Source organism: Canis lupus, chromosome 27, assembly GCF_003254725.2.
Source record: "Canis lupus dingo isolate Sandy chromosome 27, ASM325472v2, whole genome shotgun sequence".
Classification (NCBI taxonomy): Eukaryota; Metazoa; Chordata; class Mammalia; order Carnivora; family Canidae; genus Canis; species Canis lupus.
Window position 1 is genome coordinate 2,801,550 of NC_064269.1, and position 19,366 is coordinate 2,820,915.

Consider the following 19,366-nt stretch of genomic DNA (forward strand, 5'->3'; position numbering starts at 1 on the left):
GGGTCTTTCTGTCAACCCGAGTGGGACTGTGGAGGTCCTTGGGCTGGAATGACCTAAAGGAATGGGGAGAAGAGGAAGAGAAGGGTCCTTCAGGTGGGGGGAACATGCGGAGCCACGGAGTTTGGGCATATGGAGTGAGAAATGGGGGAGCCCCAAAAGGTGCTTGAGCAGACGACCACCTTGGTGTGCGATTAGGAAGGCCTGTCTGGGGGCTCCTGGGTGGCTCAGCGATGTAGCGCCCAGGGCGTGATCCTGGGGTCCCGGGATCGAGTCCCACGTTGGGCTCCCTGCATGGAGCCTGCTTCTCCCTCTGCCTGTGTCTCTGCCTCTCTCTCTCTCTCTCTCTCTCTCTGTGACTATCATAAATAAATAAAAATTAAAAAAAAAAAAAAGAAAAGAACGGAACTCTTAAAAAAAATAAAATAAAAAATAAAAATAAAATAAAACAGCAGCAGTAATAAACCAAATCCTTGTGTGCCCACCTGTACCTTCCAAGCCCCGCGTGGACCCCTTCCTGGTCACAGTATCTCTGTCCCTGACCCCATCCAGTCTCCAAAGTAGCCACTATCCCGGGTTTCTGTATTAAGCATTCCTCGGCTTTTCTTTATTATCATGTGCGCGTGAATCCCTAAGCAATCATTCAGTTTTGTCTAACTTTAAGCTTTATAGAAACAAAATTAGGGGCCCCTGGGTGGCTCAGTGGCTGAGCATCAGGGCATGATCCCGGGGTCCTGGGATCGAGTCCCACATCGGGCTCCCCACGTGGACCCTGCTGCTCCCTCTGCCTGTGTCTCTGCTTCCCTCTGTGTCTCTCATGGATAAATAAATAAAATCTTTAAAAAAAAATAGAGTTAGACTGTTTTTGTGACTTGCTTTTCCCTCCCCAACATGCTATTTGTGAGAATTTTGATGCATCTAACTTTACTTATGTTTCACAGCTGCGTAGTACCCTAGCGTGTGATTGTTTCTCCGTTCTCCTAGGAGTATGCTCACGTGTCCTTTTGTCTTTGTTCTAATAACGCTGGTATGGACGTTTAGGTACGTATCTGCCGCTATGCTTTGACAAGAGGTTGTTTAGGATACTGGCTGTCAAACCAATTTTTTTTTTTTAAGATTTTATTTATTCATGAGAGACACAGAGAGAGGCAGACACACAGGCAGAGGGAGAAGCAGGCTCCATGCAGGGAGCCCGATGTGGGACTTGATCCCCGGACTCCAGGATCACGCCCTGGGCCAAAGGCAGGCGCTAAACCGCTGAGCCACCCAGGGATCCCCTGTCAAACCAATTTTTAACCACAACTCAAAATAGGAAATATATTTTATATCGCAAATCAGTACCTACATACATATCCATGCACATAAGCGGAAATAAGTCTCGTGAAGAATTTCTCACTCCCACTATGTTCGATGCACGCTGACGCCCTCACCGCTCACCTTAACACGCTCTTCCACTTTGAATTCACGGCCTCATGTTTTAGGTAACATTTCCTGTTTTGTTTTTGTTTTTGTTTTTGTTTTTTTAGATTTTTTTTTTTAGATTTCCTGTTTAGATTTTCCTGTTCTGTCTTTAGGTTTTCAACTAGGCCTTCTGCTGAGGTTTCATTTCTTATAAATAGTATATTGATTTTTTTAATGTATTTAATAATATAATGAAAATAAAATACCCACAAGTCCACTTACAAGCAAAAAAAGAACCAAACGTTACTAGTAATTTCCATGTGCCTGCACACTCCCTCCCTAGCCTGCCCCCGTTCTTTCTAGCTCTAGGGGTGGCCACTTCCTTGAATTTGTGTCATTATTCCCTTGCTTTCTTCTAGTATTATCACATCCGTGCATATACCTGAAAAAAATTTTTTTTCAATTTTCCTTGTTTAGTTGGGGTTTGTTTTTTATTTTTTTAAGAGATATCCTTTAGCAAAGGGACTCACTTTATATATATATATAAATATATAGTATTTATATATACTAAATATATAGTATGTATATATGAATATATAATATTATATATATTTCATTATATATATATATATATATATAAAATGAAACCAGGAGGCCTCCACTAGGATTCATAGCATCCTATTAAGTGAATGCACAACACTTTATGTGACTCTATTGTTGTTTTGTTTTGTTTTCTCTTACAAAGTTGGTGCTATGAACATTTTTCTAAATGTCCTCTGATGGACGTAGGTGAGGATTTCTCTGTGTCACACATCTAGGACTGGAATTTCTGAATCAAATGTTCAATATTACAAGACAAAAATTATTTGCCAAAGCTGTTGTAATAACAATTTACACTTTGATCAGATTCCAGATTCATGTCTTTTTCTGACGTGTCTTAATTTTCAACAATGAAATGATATCATCAGTCTCATTTTTGGTTTTGCTTTGCATTTGCAGGATTCCCATCGAGGCTGAATATCTCTTTAAGTATGTATTATCTGTCTGGATTTCCTTTTCTTTTGCCCATTGTTTCTGTTGGGTTGTTTGCCTTATTTTTGTTAGATTCTAAGTGGTTTTATATTTCTATATAAATTTCTACTTCTAGATATTACGCTTTGTCACTTACACATAATACGAATATCACCTTCAAGTTTAAGGCCTCTTGTCTTTTCACTTTGTGTATATTTGATAAAGAAATATTCTTAATTTTAATGTCTAATTTACCCACCTTTTCCTTCACGTTTAGCATTCGGTGTGCCTTGCATAAAAATCCTTCATTAGGGGCACCTGGGTGGCTCAGTCAGTTGAGTGTCCACCTTCAGCTCAGGTCATGATCCAAGGGTCCTGGGATGGAGCCCTACATCAGGTACCCTACTGGATGGCGAGTCTTCTCCCTCTGCCTCTGATCCACTCCTCTGCTCATGCTCTTGTTCGCTTGTTCTCTCTCTCTCTCTCAAACGAATAAGTTAAAAAATCTTTTAAAAAAATCCTTCCTTATACCAAGGTCAGAAAGACATTCACCAGTTTTTTCTTCTAAGAATTTTAAGATTTTGCATTTGACATAATTTGAATTTACTTGGAATTGATTTTGTGTGTGATAGAAGGCAAGAATCCAGTTCTGTTTTTCTCCCATGTGGGTAACCAATGCATGATCCTTCCTTTACTACAGATCTGCAATATCATTGTTGCATATCAAAGATACAGACGTATAAGGTATATATATAACTTTATATACTACATATAACTTTAGTGTTTTTTTTTTAAGTAGGCTCCACACCCATTGTGGAACCCAACACAGGGCTTGAACTCATGACTCTGAAATCAAGACCTGAGCTGAGATCAAGAGTCAGGTGCTCAACTGACTGAGTCACCCAAGCACCCGGTTATCTATTATATTTATATATATAATTGACATATTTAATATATTTATATAATATACACACAATAATTGATATATATTTGTATATATATAATTGACTTGTATGATGTATTTTATGTATAACATAAATATGTGATATATGCATAATATGTTTTTATATAATGCATGTTGTATTATATTATAATAAAAATATTATACATAAAGCATATCTAATATGTATATACTATATATGCCACATTCCATATATATAATATATGCCAATTTAAAGGCTCTCTAGTTCGTTCCATTGGCCAATTTTTCTATCTTTTTGTGGCTACTACACTCAGTTAATAGCTTTATAATTATCTCTGAAAGGGCAAATATTCATTCTTTCTTATCCCATTTATTCTTTTATAGCGCTTTGACTATTCTTGATTGTTATTCTTCACCATAAATTTTAGCATCAACTTGTTAAGACTTAGGTAAGATCTTATTTAGGATTTGATTGTAGTTGCATTGACCCTGTAAATCAGTTTTAGGAGAATTAATGTCTTTATGATAATAAAGTTTCCCATCTATGAATATGATCTAACTCTTCATTTAGCTAGGGCTGCTTTGTTATCTTTCATTTCATGTAACATTTATATTTCTTTAGGAATAGGTCTTTCACATATTTGTTAGACTGGGTTTTTAAGTCATCATTTTATTAATTTTATTGAGAGAAAATACACACACAATCAAACGCACACATATTAAGCTTACAGCTCGACACGTTTTGATGGATGCATGCCCAATCTAACCATGACTGAATGAACATTTCCATCATCTCAGAAACTTCCCTGATGCCCCTTTGCTGCCCATCTCCCCACCTCATCCCAGACAACCACCAGTCTAATCTAATTTCTGTCCCCATCAATTAGCATTGCCATTTCTAGAACTTTGTATAAATAGAAGCATTAAGTGCGTGTTCCTCTATATCTGAATTTTCACTCAGCTTAGTGTTTTTAAGGTTCATCTTTTCATGAACCAGTAGGTCGTTCTTTTGGGTCATATTCTGTTGTATAAATAAATCTCAGTTTTGTTTGTCCATTCACTGTTGTTCCTGGTTGGGGGCTATTCTAAATGAAGGCCCTGAGAAATTCATGTACCAGTCTCGAGGTAGACCTATTTTTCATTTCTTTTGAATCAACACCCAAGAGTGGAATTGATTTGTCATTTGGCGGTGTACATTTAACTTGATAAGAAATTGCCAAATTGTTTTCCAAGGTGACCATTTTACCATTTTACTCTCCGTGAAAGCTCCAGCTGCTCCATACTTGGTATCATCAGTCTCTTAAATGTTAGCCTTCTTGTGGGTGTTCAGTTTTTCTCAAAGCAATTTTCCCGATTGACTAATAATGATGAGCAAGTTCCCATGTGCTCAATGGCCCTTAATTCATCTTCTTCTGTGAAATGTTGAAGTCTTTTGCCCATTTTCACTGAATTGTCTTCTTGTTATTGAGGGGTTTTTAACATAAACACCTCATGTAATTATTATGTGATTGGATTTGAGCCAGCCATCTTGTTCTTTGTTTCTCATTTGTCTCAGGTGGGTTTTGGGGGTCTGCTATTATTCCTGTCTGCTTTCTTTTGAATTAATCAAACACTTTCAAATATTTAATATTATTCTATCGAAATATTTTATTTTTATTTATTATAATAAATATTTGTTTTTACTAATTGTTTAGAGCTAAAGCTGTATATCCTTAATCATCAAAGTCTACTTGGAGTTACTACTGTGCTACTCCACACTTCACAACTGACACGTCACACTTCACAACAGTGCAATTCATTGACATGCCTCCTCATTATCTTTGTCATCATTGCCAGATCTTTTACTTCTACGTACATTATAAACAATATCATTATTTTTGCTTTAAACTGCTAGTTGTCTCCTTGGGCACCACAAGAGTTCTTGGATCTGTAAATTGCTGGTTTTCACCAAATATGGAGAGTACACCTTCAAATATTTTCCCACATCATTCTCACCTGTGTATGCATGCATATGGTAGATTATTCAATACTGTTCCACAGGTCTCCAAGACTCTGTTACTTTTTCTCCAATATTTTTTTCTCTGTTTTTCAGACTGGAAAATCTCTATTCATCTGTCTTAAGATACTGACCCTACCTCCTGACATCTTTAGTCTTCTGTTAAGTCCGTCCATTGAGTTTTTCACTTCAATAATTGTACTTTGCAATTCTGGAATTCCCATTTTGTCCTTCCTTATAACTTGCCATACCTTCTTGCTGGCTCAATAATGCATTTAAAAATATCTTAAGTATATTTTTCCAGAACTGTAGGTGACTAATGACAAAAGGATTTTTCAGAGGTCCTAGTCTGACATTTTGCAAGAAGCTCCTCGTGGCATTTTTCAAAGGAAAAAATGGCAGAGTTCTGTGACTCGTTGGGTGGGGGAAATAGGTATTAAAGGGCTTGAAGCTGGAGGTATTGGGAAGAACTGGTAGAAAGAGAAAAAGCTGACAAATGGGCCTCAGGACAGAGGAAAATGATAAGTTATTTTCAAAGCATTTTGAATTCCAGATATCAATGTGACATCCAAGTAGAGATGCCCTGTGGGAAATTGGAAATCTTAGAGGTGAATTCATTTATTCTCTTAACATTGCTCAGTGGGTGTTACAAGCCAATACTGGGTCAGACACTAGAGCATTCCCTTTGGAGCCCGGAGCCATCAGAACACTCCTCCTCATTGTCCTCAGCCTTAATACTCAATCAAATAAATAGCTAGCATGGCCTTAGCAGCCCCCACCACATTGAATGCTCCTGGAAATCCCACCCACCCTTTCCAGGACTGAAATAATGGATGGAAATATTGAAAGCATGACAGGAACTATGTGACTTTATTTTAAGCACCAATGGCATGGAGGGAAGAAACATCTGGGAAAGGAAGGGAGGAGGAGCAAGAGTTCGGGGAAGAGCAAAGTGAAGGTGGAGGGGGCTGAGGGACTGTCCTCTTCATAGGTCAGGTGGCCCAGAATCCTCCAACAGACTATATCCATGTGCCTCTCCTCCCCATATCCTTCCTCAGCCTGAGGGAGGCAGGAGATAAGGAGGGAGACTCCCACACAGCAAGAAATGACACATGGACAGCAGGGGAGACGGGCCAGGGTGAGATCAAGTGGTCACACCCCACCACCATGATCTGGGTTGGCGAGAGGGCCAGCTGGTATCCTCGGGGAGGGTGGGAGAGCTGAGGGCCTGGTGTTTCATCAAGCCCAGGCAGCGTGGCACTTCTCACAGCTGCCACCACAAGCTCCCATTGCACAGTATCTGATGCCACAGGAACAGGTGACTGAGAGGCCCCCACATACAACTCCACCAGAGAGCTGCTCACACCTGCACGGGGATAATAATAAGTCCGAAACTTTGGCAGGGGTGGGGAGCTGGTTCCAAACAGCATCCAACCCCTCGTCAACCAAAACCCCCTCCCTACCCACCAAGAGCGCCCAGGTGGACAGGAGGGCTCCTGCTCATCCACATCTCCCATGATAAGGAAAGCCAACATGAGCTTCCTTGTGGTTTGTCCTCTGGACTCCCACCCTTTACCGGAAGGGAGTCCATCTTATGGTTGAATCTCAATCCCTTCTTAATCTATTCTTCCGTAACTGATTTCAGGAAGACCTCCCTGGGAACGACCAAGCTGATGAGACACCTGCTTTAGTCCAGGAAAGTATTTGACATCTGGAACGTGGACAAGTTTGCTTGGACAAGGAGAAAATATGAGCTTCCTAACCATGGGAAAGTAAGACTCCCACTCCAACAGGTGTGGCGTGAAGACTATTCCACTCGCAACCTGTCATCCAGCTCCCTCTTCGTCACTGTGGGGCAGGAAATGAAGGAAACCCCTTCTCCCTGGGTCTCTCCACCCTCAAAGCTAAAACATTCTTCCCACTGTCTAACTGCAGCGTCTCCCTTCAGGGCCAGAATCACAGCTCTGCTGCCTTCACACAGCCTGATGCAGGAGAGACAAAGTCGGCCCTAGGCCTGGGTACCAGTTCCTGACAGTGGTCCCAGAAATAACATGGTCTCCAGCTCTGAACCCAGTCACCCAAGGAATCACTCAAGATTCCCCAGAAGGTCTGGGGTGCAGTATCCCCAATGGGTCAGCAACTCCCCACCTTGTCCCAAAAGAACATAAGGGGCAGGCTCTCCCAGGTTCTGGGAAGTGAGACCTGCCAAAATCAGTAGGACCAGAGATCCCCACTTGTCCCCAGGAATCCAGCACCGACTGCCTCCCCATGCACACTCCTGGAGACTGGTCACTCCTGATCGCGACCAGTCTCCCAGAGCCACAGCTTTTTCATCTCTCTGATACAATAAAAATATCTTTCTACTTGCCATCTCAGGTTGAGGCCTCCTTTTCTCCTGCTTTCTAACTAATTGTGTTCTGGAACCAGTTCCCAGAGCCTGTTTTGCAAAGCAGGTCATAGGCATCGATCCAGATGTTGAAGGTTGGAGAGCTAAGCTCTCCCTTCCACTCTAGCAAAACATTGTATGAGACTTTAGGGAGTTTTTTTTTACCTCTCTGGGCCTCTCTGTAAAGGAAGATCTCTGTGGATCTCCTGGGGTGTGAGGAGGAAAATGCCTTTCCTCGGAAGGAAATAAAATATGAATGTATTAGCCGAAGGAAGGAGTACTGGATCCCCTTGAGGTCGGCCACAGGCAGACCCACTCACCTGCTTGATCCCGACAAGCTCACTCCCCAAAGTGACCTCTTCATCATACCTCCACAGGGAAAGGGATTTGGAGCAAGAGAAATGATCAGAGACTTGGCTGGTAACAGAAGGGAGAGACCATCCCGCCCCTCCCCCGGGATGTCTGACATATCCCTCTCACCCACATCCCCCATAGTACGTTTCTCTAACTTAAATAAGCCCATTACTCATTTTAAAGATCTTGATTTTTTATTACTCTAATATAATAAATTGATTGAGCTTAGATCCAGGAAGGTGGGTGGAATCAGCAGCGTGATCCAGTGAGTGTGAACAGGTGGAGCAGAGGCGGGGTCATATCTTTGCACCCCTAGTCGCCAGCATAATGTCAGGATAGAGTAAGCGCTCTGGACAGGTCTACAGGATGGGTGGGTGAGCAGGGATAGGGCCCCTCTCCTGAGCTCATAATGCAATGGGGAAAGGCTCTGAGCAGGTAACTCAGCCTCTCCTCCCTTCTTGTGTCTGCCGGTCACTGCCTCTAATGCTGATAAAAGCACAGGGTAGGTTAACGAAGGAAGAAGTTTAAAAATAAATAAATAAATAAAATAAAATAAAAATTAAAAATAAAAATAAAAAAACAAAGGAAGAAGCTTCCAAGGCTGGTTTGGAGCCTTCAGTGGCTCCCAATTGCCAGATCATGTAACCCCTTCTGAGAAAACAGACCTTCCCCACCCGCTCACTTCCTGAAGCCCTGCAGTCCCTCCTGCACATGGTTAGGGCAGAGGACGGCGGTGACAGGCAGGGCCGCAGGCCGAGGGGCAGCTGAAGGCACAGCAGAGCTGCATCTTTTTTTTTTTTTTTAAGATTTTATTTATTTATTCATGAGAGACACAGAGAGAGAGGCAGAGAGAGAGGCAGAGAGAGAAGCAGGCTCCATGCAGGGAGCCCGATGTGGGACTCGCTCCCAGGATCCCGGGATCACCACCTGAGCCAAAGGAAGACGCTCAACCACTGAGCCCCCCCCCGGGTGCCCCAGAGCTGCAGCTCTGAGTGGGTCGTACGGAGCCGGATTTGAGGACTCCACTAGGGGAGCTAAAGCAAGATGATCCACAAGTAGTAGTGAGCTAGGCTGGAAGAGATAAGCCAGAGAAGAGGATGCTGACACCCCCCCCCTTCACTGCCCCTCCTCTTAGAAACCCAAACACCCGGCTCCACCCGCCTCGCCATATAAAATGGCCATGTTGTCACTTTCTTGGTTTCGGGGGATTCCGCAGCCGTTTCTCCTCTGTCCTGGGGTAACGCTGTCGAGATGGGGCTTTGGAAAATCCTATACTCAGGCAACTCTGAAGCCTTGAAAGTATTTCTTCCACAGTTGAGGGCCTGAGGGGGCTCAAAAGAGTCAAGGTCAGCCAAAGCCTGTGGACTCAGCACTTAGATAATTCAGGAGGGGAAAGGAATCCAGGTCAGGATGGCTTCTTTCGGGGGACCCTGGCAGCTTTGAGGGAAGAACGTTCCGGGGGATCCACGGGCAAGGCCTCAGAGGACAAGTTTTCAAGGCAACTGACGACACTGGACCCTTGGCAGGGCCCCACCAAGGCCTGGCAAAGTCAACCACACAACCAAAAACGTATTTGTTCAGCTACTTCATGCCGTAGAACCCATGTCTGTGGACGTGGTGGGAGGGATCCAAATACCAGGATGCCCAAAACCCACATTCACCTCCACCCCTTCCCGAGTGCCTTCAGGAGTCCTCACCCCACCTGACACAGAGTCTCTCCCTCAACCAAACCACAAGTTCAAGGCCACACTCTCCAGACAGTCTCCTTCAAAGGGCTCCCTCTGGGGACACTTCCAGAAAAGTCAGCTCCATACACCCACCAAAACCCAGAAAGACGTCCAAGCGAGCATCACTTAAGAGCCTCCGTAAGTCTAATTTAAATCCTCCAGGCGTCAGGGCAACTCCACTCCTTCTAGTGAGGGAGACACCAAAGGAAGTCTTCTCCAATACTACTGTTCCCTGGAGAGAAGTAGAGTAGAAACATCTGGTCCTGAAGCCATCAGTAACACCACCGGCGGTCCCAGCTGAAGCTGGGAGTGGAAGTACCAGACACCATGGAATTGGACTCTCCCTTCCACAGACGACAGCGCTAATGTTGGGCTGAAGCCGCTGCAAAGTCCAGGCCAGGCCAAAAGGCTTCAGGCCCACAAGAGTGTTGGGAAAGACAGCAGAGGGGGCCGAGGGGCAGGCTCTGGAAACAGGTTGCCAGGCAGAGCTGGCCATGATGACTTCTGGACTTCCAGAACTTAATTACCCTTTGCATAATAACAGCTTATATTTAAAAGCAAAGGAAGCTAAGGGTGATTTGCATGCTTTTCTTTCATGCTGCCTGCTGAGTTCACATTCTAGTTTCCTCTGCCCATAACTGGACATATAATTAACTTCCATTATCGTGGATGATGGCCTTCTAGGGTTGGTGGCCATGACCGAGCACCAGTTGAGGAGAAGGCTTTGGATCGGGCCTATTCTTCTAGGACCCCAAAGCCTAGCAGTCTGGGCTCTTGCCTAGGAGTGAGGCTCAACCCTCAGAGCCTCGGAGGGGCCGGCGTCGGGGAGGGCTGGGAGCCTCCTTTCAGACTCTGAATCCACTCCTGCACAGAGTTTTCTGTGCTTGATGTTAAACAAGTCGCTGGACCGCTCTGAGCTCACATTCCCAGTCAGGTAAATGGGCACAACACGGACCTGCGAAGATGCCCTGAGGGTAAAGATAAGAAGATGTGTTCGTCATAGGGCCCCCACACAGGGCAGGCACCCCCTACTGCAGCGGCCTTCCCCTCCCCTGGGAGAGTGGAGAGGGGTGCAGGGAGCAATTTCCACCTGGGAGGGGGGCTCCCGGCACAACACTTACAAGGAAAGGAGCTGTGAGCTGAGTTCTGAGGAAGAGAGAAGAGAAAGTTGTTGCCCAAAGGGAGACAGGGATAAATGGCGAATTAACAGTAGCAGAATAAATAGAGCAAACAAACATTTACGGAGCTCTTACTAAGTGCTGGGGACGGCTTCTCGGCCTGTCGGCTAAGATGCAGCGTGCTCAGGGCTAGGTAGGGCCTTAGTGCTTCCCTGCCATTGTGTCCTGAGGTCCTGCCACAGCTTGCAGGTGGGGACTATCTACTCTTCCTACTTTGCACGTGGGGAAACTGAGGCTCAGAAAGGTTATTCATTCGTCCAAGGTCAAGACACGAATCTGCGGGACCGAGACCCCCGGCCCGCACCCCACCTTTGGACACACGTGGGCACGCATGCTCGCCCCCCCCGCCCCATGCCCCATGCCACATGCCCTCTGCCACAAGCCCCCCGCCGCATGCCCCCCACTCCAAGCCCCCTGCACCATGCCCCATGCCCCCGACCCCATACCACACGCCCCATGCCCCTTACTACAAGCACACCGGCCCATGCCCCATGCCCCCTCCCCATGCCCCCAGCCCCATACCCCCCGTTCCAAGTCCCCCAACCCATGCCCCATGCCCCCCATACCCCCAGCCCCATGCCCCCCACCCAATGCCCCCTGCCACCTGCCCCATGCCCCCCCATACCCCCGGCCCCATGTCCCCCTGCACCATGCCCCCTGCCCTATGCCCCATGGCCCCCCACCCCATGCCTCCCAGTCCATGCCTCCCAGTCCAAGCACCCCGGTCCATGCCCCAAGCCCCTACCCCATGCCCACAGCCCCAAGCCCCTCACCCCCTGCCCCATGCCCCCCATCCAATGCCCCGCGCCCCATGCCCTCAGGATACACGGGGACCAATGCTGCCCCAACTGCAGGCGGGTGGCCGCCCCGGGGCACAGCCCATGATGGGGCTGCCCGCCCGGGTCCCCACCAAGGGGGGCAGAGGGGGCGCCCCAGTCCTCCGCGCATGGCCCGTGGGGGTGACCGGGCCTCCGGGCCTATAAAGCGCAGGCGGGTCGTGAAGCCAGTTTATGGAGGCGGCGGCGGCCCGGGCCGCTTTGATGGTAGCAGGCGGAGGCCGGGGCACCCAGATCCCCCCGTAAAGGCCTGGGTCGCATAGAAGGGGCGGCGCGGCCTCAGGCTCCAGCACCCCCCTGCCTCCGCACCATGTCCTGCTCCTCCCGCCTCGGCGCCAGCGGCGGCCCCAGGACCTTGAGCTGTGCCGCGGCCTGCGGTCCCGCTGCTGCATCACGGCCGCCCCCTCCGCGCCGGCTCCTGCGGCCGCAGCTTCGGCTACCGGGTCGGGGGCCTCTGCGGGCCCAGCCCGCCCTGCATCACCACCGTGTCGGTCAACGAGAGCCTCCTGACGCCCCTCAACCTGGAGATCGACCCCAACGCACAGTGTGGCAAGCACGAGGAGAAGGAGCAGATCAAGTGCCTCAACAGCAGGTTCGCCGCCTTCATCGACAAGGTGGGTGTCCCTTCCCAGGCCCTCAGTTCCTGCGGGGTCAGGGGCAGGACAGGGCGGGCCCAGGGCAGCTCCCAGTCTGATGGACCGGACAGACACAGCTCAGGGCCCGGATGCACCAAAGACGTGACTACGGGGCACAGGCTCCCGGTGGGATGGTGTGGCTTGCACGTGCCCCTCTGGCCAGGCAGGCAGGTCCCCGCACAGAGACGGGGACGGGCTCTGACCCCTCATGCCAGAGGCACAGGGCGGTCCGTGCACGTAGATGCAAAAACCAACAGAAGAATAGGAGGAGGACCGCAGGGGCACCCTAAGGATGGGTGTCCCCGACCGCACCCTTCCTCTGTCCCACCCATGCTCAGGACCGAGGCTGAGGAGGGAGTCAGGGGCAGGAGAGATGTGGCCCAGAGGAGCTCCTAGTCTGATGATGGAGGAGACGGACGCACGTCCAGGGCACAGACAGACACAGAGAGATGAGCACAGGGCAGCAGCCCCTAATCGGATGACACTATCATTATATACAACCTGGGTCCAGTCAGGCAGGGTCCCCACAGACAAGAGGGTTGTCCTCGCTCATGCTCTCGGTGAGCCTGGACGTCCGGGGAGAACCTTGGAAGTCCCCGGTCAGTCTCTAGAAATGGGGAAAGGAGGCTGATGATGCTGCTCAGTGACCATTTGAGGTGGTACATGAAAGCATTAATAACATTGAAACAGCTGATGGGAAAACTGCTCTCTTCTCACGTTTGTTTCAATCCTTAAGATTAAATCTAAAATTAGGTGCTGGTAGTCTTCGGTGTCCCTCTAATACTTGCTGTTCTTCCACTTTTAATAAAGAGAGCAACCAAAAAAAAAATAAAAATAAAAATAAAATAAATAAAGAGAGCAACCCTCAGGTTCAGAGCTGCTGGGGACGACAGTTTCAGCTAGAATTTAATGTTGTGTGACTTGCTTTTATGTATGCCTATGACCCTGCCCCATGCCCCTCGCCCCTGGTTCTTCAACTCTCAATATAAAGTTAGCCCTTGAACCCCACTTAAGTGTAAATGTGAAGCAAATCCACCTATAAATGAATCACATGTAAAATAGTACAAGGGGATGGGAAATCCTGAAGTCAGCCTGCGAAGGCTTCACACCGGAGAATCACTGCCCCTAGTCCAGCCCTTTGACTGCACACAGAAGATAAAGGAGACAGGGGCATAGGGCAGGGGGTTTGCCCATGGACCCCTGAGAGCGGGTGGCAGAGCTGGACTCCAGGCCCAGGCGGTCCCTCTCAGCAGGCACTGCACCCTGAGTGTGCCGACGGTGACACCCGGGAAAGGCAGCCGGGGAGCCGAGCGTGGAAGATGTCCTGGCCCAGGAGCAGGCGGTGTGGGCTCCACATCCAGTGTCTCCCCTGATCTGCTGTGTGACCCTGGGCAGTGGCTCCTCCGCTTGACCCCAGAGATCTCCACAGCAGAGCAGTGTGGGAGCTGGCGGCGGCTTGGAAAGGCAGGATGGGGGGCTACGGCAGGAAAGGCAGGATGGGGGGCTACGGCAGCCCGGAGACCCCCTGCCACATGAGCCCTGTCAGCCAGGACCACCTGCAGTGAGCGCATATAACATCAGCAGTCCCCGTTTCTGGAATCCCGAGTAGGGAATCCCAGCCCCACTCCTCAGGCTGGCTGGAAGGACGCCAGGCCTAAAAAGCAAAGCAATGTCTCAACTCCAGTTAAAATGAGCAATGGGACTCTGGGGTGGGGAGGGGTGGCTGGTCCTGTGTGCTGGCCATTGCCCGTCGTCAGCGCAAATGACTTCCAGTCTTGCATGCTTCACTTCCCCGCAGCCTTTACCCTCCCCACTTTCCAGAACCTTCCTCCATTCACATCATCTTCCTGGCCCGCAGTTAAGCATCCAACCGACCTCCCCCTCCCCCGTACTTCCTCCTTGGGTCCCGCCGTGCTGCTTGCTGAGAGCCTGCCCTCTCTAACCTCCCCAGTTAGGTAGCCCTTCCCCCTCGGCCTTCCATGCAACCTCAGGCTGGGCACGAGGACAGAGATAAAAGGACCATAAGCCCTGCCCTGGGAGAGCTCTCAGTGGAGGCTTTCATCCTCCTCTATCCCTCCCGACCCTGCTCTGCATTCCTTTCCTCCATGAAGACTATCCCCCCCTTCCCCAACCCAACAGTAACACAGCCCCTCAGCCCTTCAGTTTCTCACAGTCTCTGGAGTTACAATCCAGAACAGAAGGCCAACCAATGTGCACGGCACCCCCGTCCCAACCCCGCCACCCCATTGGGAATGAGCAGCCCCTGAAACAGGAAGAGCGCTGGGTGACAGGTTGGCCTGAGTGCCCAGAAGCAAGGGACGGGCAGGCTCCCTTCTAGTCCAGCACGTGTTGATTCTGTGACCACCTCCAGAAGCTCCAGTTCCCGGAATGTGCTTGCCTGGGCCTTGGCTCTCCTTTCGTCCTCTTCAGACCCCACCCGACTAAAGCTCTAGCCACTGACGCCTGTGCCCTTCATCTGCAGATATGAAGAGGAGGTGGCACTAAGGGCCACTGCTGAGAATGAATTTGTGGGTCCTGACAAAGGTAAGTGATTGTCCCCCAACCCAGAAAGCAGGGCAGAGGCAGAGGGAGGGGTCCGTCATTCAGAGGCTGAGCGGCTGCCCCAGAATCACACACGAGCAACACCTCCCGATTTCCCTCCCCAGCCCTCCACGCCTCAGTACTCCCAGAGACGCCCCGGACATTCATCCCAGGACAAGCAGGGCACTCGAGGCCCCTGTCCGGGGTAACTCCCATCTGGCCCATGGGTTTCCCATCCCCTTCTGCCCTGTGCCTGCTGGAGAGTGGCCCCCCCTAAATACCGTGAGTGCCAGAGCACACGGATGCTCCAGGAGGCCACATTCTCAGGCCACCAACAGCTGGGAGAGGCTGGCGTGAACAGTGCTGTTGTTCCTCACCCCGTAGACTTGATTCACCACCGACGCCATCATGTGGACTCCCCCCAGGTCCTTCCCACCACCTGCATACGAGGAAGGCAGGGGTCACTGGGAGGAAACTGAGGCACGGAGAGTCAAGCGTCTTGGTCCTGAGTTGCCCTGGCTTGGAACGGGCAGAAATGATCCCTGAGACCTCTTCTTCTGACCACAGATCTAGATTGCCTTCCCTGAGATGCCAGGGCACAGAGGGCTGGGGCATCACTAGAACAGACCCATTTCACACAGAGCCTAAGTTTCAGCAAGGTGTGCATTCTGGGAGGATCATCCAGGTAGGTAGCAGAGGAAGTGCCTGGCAACCTCACGGTCCCCCGTCCTTACTCAAACCTACTCCTGCCCCCTTTCCCTGCGCAAAGACTTCACCAAAGCCAGGCACTAGGATGAGCAGCCAAGGAGAGTCTCCAGGGAGAGACTGGTGGGTGCCCTCCCGGGTGGGAAGAGCTTGTGCTGCCTTCCTTCCCAGTGACACACCCGTGCCACCCTCTCCCCTTTAGGATGTGGACTGCGCCTACCTCCGCAAGTCAGACCTGGAGGCCAACGCCGAAGCCCTGACCGAGGAGATCGACTTCCTGCGGCGCCTGTATGAGGAGGTGAGGGGCCGTGGTCCAGGCAGAGAACTGGCAGCCAGCCTGGAAGAGGGGGCCCTGGCCTGGGACTGGTTGGCCTGGGATCGGGCTGAGGCCTGCAGTCCATGGGGCTATAGTGGGAGCAGGGGCGGGAGACCAGGGAGGGTTGGGTCCACACGTGCTGGGAGAGGCTGGGGTGCAAACAAGATCTTCCATCCTCCCCCCATCCTCCTCCACGCCCACATCTCAGACACCTCAGTCATCGTCAAGATGGACAACAGCAGGGACCTGAACATGGACTGCGTCGTGGCCGAGATCAAGGCCCAGTACGACGACATCGCCAGCCGCAGCCGGGCTGAGGCCGAGTCCTGGTACCGCAGCAAGGTCGGGGCCCAGCCTCCCCCTGCCAGAGCCCCAGAAGGAGGGATGCTGAAAGGGCTTTGGGATTTGTCCAGCTTGGATGGACGAGGGAAGGGCAGGCAGCCCTCGGGTTGGGGTGGCAGTTGTGCAAGGTGTGGGGCTTAGCGGGATGACCCGTCCTGAGCCTCAGGAGCCCCTGTGCTCCCCCCCACACACACACAGTGTGAGGAGATGAAGGCCACAGTGATCCGGCACGGGGAGACCCTGCGCCGCACCAAGGAGGAGATCAACGAGCTCAACCGCATGATCCAGAGGCTGACGGCCGAGGTCGAGAACGCCAAGTGCCAGGTAGGGCTCACGTTGAGCGTCCCAGGGCCGCCCAGGCAGTGTGTGCCCCAGGGACCACCCCACTCACGCCCGAGCCCATGTGCCTGGCTAGAGGCCCTGGTTGTGGCCCTTGGGGGGACCCGGCTGATGAAGGGAGAGGCCTTTTTGGGGGGGGTTGGAGGTGGGAGCGACCAGACACATCCAGGAAATGGAGAGAGAGACCCGGGACCATAGCACCCTGTTCTCTGCGCCCCCAGAACACCAAGCTGGAGGCCACCGTGACGCAGGCGGAGCAGCAGGGCGAGGCGGCCCTCACCGACGCCCGCTGCAAGCTGGCCGAGCTGGAGGCCGCCCTGCAGAAGGCCAAGCAGGACATGGCCTGCCTGGTCAAGGAGTACCAGGAGGTGATGAACTCCAAGCTGGGCCTGGACATCGAGATCGCCACCTACAGGCGGCTGCTGGAGGGCGAGGAGCACAGGTGAGGCCCACAGGTGTGGGAAGAGGCTCTTCAATCTCCCCTACCCTGTGCTTTGAGCTGCGTGCATATTTGCATATCATTTGCATATTATTTGCATCAAGCGTCCGTGGAGGAGGGAATTTGCAAGCATCGTCCTCCCCAACTAGTTTTTGTCTCTTTGCTCTCTCCCTACAAGGTTGTGTGAGGGCATTGGTGCCGTAAAGGTCTGTAAGTAATCTGTGCTGTGGGTTCTGAAAGAAGGGCTTGGGGTTCCTGGCGGGCAAACGTCTTCTTAAAGGACCAAAATCGTAACTATTTCAGGCTTTATGAGCCATCCAGCCCCTGTCTCAACTACTCGGCTCTGTCACTGTCATGTGAAAGCCACAGCCACAAGCAACTCCTAAAGAGTACACATGGCTTGGTTCCAATAAAATTTTATTTACAAATACAGGAGGCCAGCCCAGACCACACTGTGAAACCCTGAAAGGAAGGGGGTGGGGGGAGGTGGCGGTGAGTGATTATAAGTTAAATAGCTATTTCTGCCTATAGGGAAGACCTGGAGTTTATCAAGGATGTTGGAGGCCAGAGTGCAGGAAGGGGTGCGGGGCAGGGCGGGGAGGGGATCTGGGGGGAAGGGAGGCGTAGAAGTGGAGGGAGGAGCCCTGAGCAAGAGAAGGGGCGCTGGCCAATAGGCAGGGGCCGCAGGTGATGACCTGGTGGGGAGACTAAGCCCCGTTCCTCCCCCCCCTCGCAGGCATCAGCAGCTCCCGGGGCGGGGTCGTCTGCGGGGACCTCTGCGTGTCGAGCTCCCGGCCAGTGACCGGCAGCGTGTGCAGCGCCCCGTGCAGCGGGAACGTGGCGGTGAGGCCGGGCCTGTGCGCCCTGCGGCCAGAGGTGCAGCAGCAGCTCCTTGGTGCGGTTCAGGTAGCACCTCGGGCTTCGCAAGCACATGGCCCCCCAAGTCCAGGGCCCCTGCCTCCAGGCGGGCCCCGCGCCCGAAGCGGAAGGGCTTGGAGAGCCGCCAGCCTGCCCGCCTGCAGCCTCGTCTTCCCGCATGTGGGCTCCGCGCGCAGCCGGCCGGGCCCGGGGTCTCCCCGCCTGGTCTCCCCGCCCTGGTGGCTCCTGAGAGCCAGCCCGCCCCGGGCCCCTTGGCTGCCCACGGTGGGGGCGCGGGGGCCACGCTGTCCCACGGGCCTCGCCTGCCTTCGGAGCCCGACCCCCTGGCAGTGGTGAGGCTGCAGCCCCACGGGGACATCTTCGGTGACTGCCTCGGCGCCCTCTCCCTCGTGCTTCGTCTCCGTGTTGCCAATAAAGCTCACGCGTCATCCGCAGTGTAATCGGAAGACCTCCCGTTGGTGCACACGCACGTGCACCTCCAGCCCCGTGTTCGGCCCTGGCAGGCCTCCCGGGAAGGTGTTCCCCGCCGAGGGGTCCCTCTGCGGCACCCTGCCCCTAGTGCCACAGCCCTACATCCTGAAGGCTGCGGGGGGGCAGGGGGCTGGAGGGGGGCTGGAGGGGAGTCAGGAGGGCAACCCCGAGGAGATTTAGCCGGGAGGGGAAGGGCCTGGCTCTCCCGACCCCTTTGGTGGGGAACCTTCTCACCCGTGGCTGGTGGGACACCAGTGGCCTACATCTTCCACGCCCCCAATTCTACCTCCACCCCAATGCAGGAGAATCGGCCACGGGATCAAATACAGACTTCCCCTCCCCCGGAAACTGACGCTCTCTTGATCGCTCCCCACCCACCCACCAGCACCACCATCACCCCCCGATCCCCGTTCCCAGGCACAGAGACCTCCCCACTATCCATCATGTGTGCTGCTGCCCACCAAGAACAGACATCCCCAACACAGAGCACAAAAACACCCCCACACTTACACACGCAGACCCCCCCCATGTCAGACACCCTGACACACCGATGTTCTTATCAAGCAGACGACACCCAGATGCCCCTCCCCCTGCCAGGGATCCAGAGCCGCAGCCCATGGACCTGGCACCGAGCCTCCCGCCATGGAGCTAGACCCTGGACCTCCTCACCCTACCCCCTCCCAAAGGCACACAGACCTCCTCCCGCTGCCATCACCACCCCCACGAGTCCCAGACCCAGAGAGCTCCCTCCAGGGCCCAAGGGCCAGGCGGACCCAACACCTGCAAGGACCAACTGGCCTGGGAGTTGGCTGGTGTGCCCAGGCCTATGGCAGCTGAACGTCTGGGGCCTCCTCACACCAAGGAAGGTACTCGGCAGCACAGACACAGGGG

At 51.8% G+C, this 19,366-nt stretch overlaps 3 long non-coding RNA genes and 1 pseudogene across 3 annotated transcripts; 2 read left to right on the forward strand and 2 right to left on the reverse strand.

Annotated features, from left to right (window-relative positions):
- Positions 1-7,110, forward strand: LOC125753851 (uncharacterized). Its single transcript, XR_007406521.1, has 3 exons — positions 1-93; positions 2,398-2,427; positions 6,973-7,110. It is a non-coding gene; the product is annotated as an uncharacterized LOC125753851 (long non-coding RNA).
- Positions 7,111-7,656: 546 nt separating this feature from the next.
- Positions 7,657-11,321, reverse strand: LOC125753850 (uncharacterized). Its single transcript, XR_007406519.1, has 3 exons — positions 11,048-11,321; positions 10,916-10,940; positions 7,657-10,762 (listed from the first exon to the last, which is right to left on the reverse strand). It is a non-coding gene; the product is annotated as an uncharacterized LOC125753850 (long non-coding RNA).
- Positions 11,322-12,118: 797 nt separating this feature from the next.
- Positions 12,119-18,655, forward strand: LOC112667274 (keratin, type II cuticular Hb1-like; annotated as a pseudogene).
- LOC125753849 (uncharacterized) lies at positions 14,607-16,176 on the reverse strand. The gene is made up of 3 exons (XR_007406518.1): positions 15,910-16,176; positions 15,266-15,423; positions 14,607-14,919 (listed from the first exon to the last, which is right to left on the reverse strand). It is a non-coding gene; the product is annotated as an uncharacterized LOC125753849 (long non-coding RNA).
- Positions 18,656-19,366: the final 711 nt, after the last annotated feature.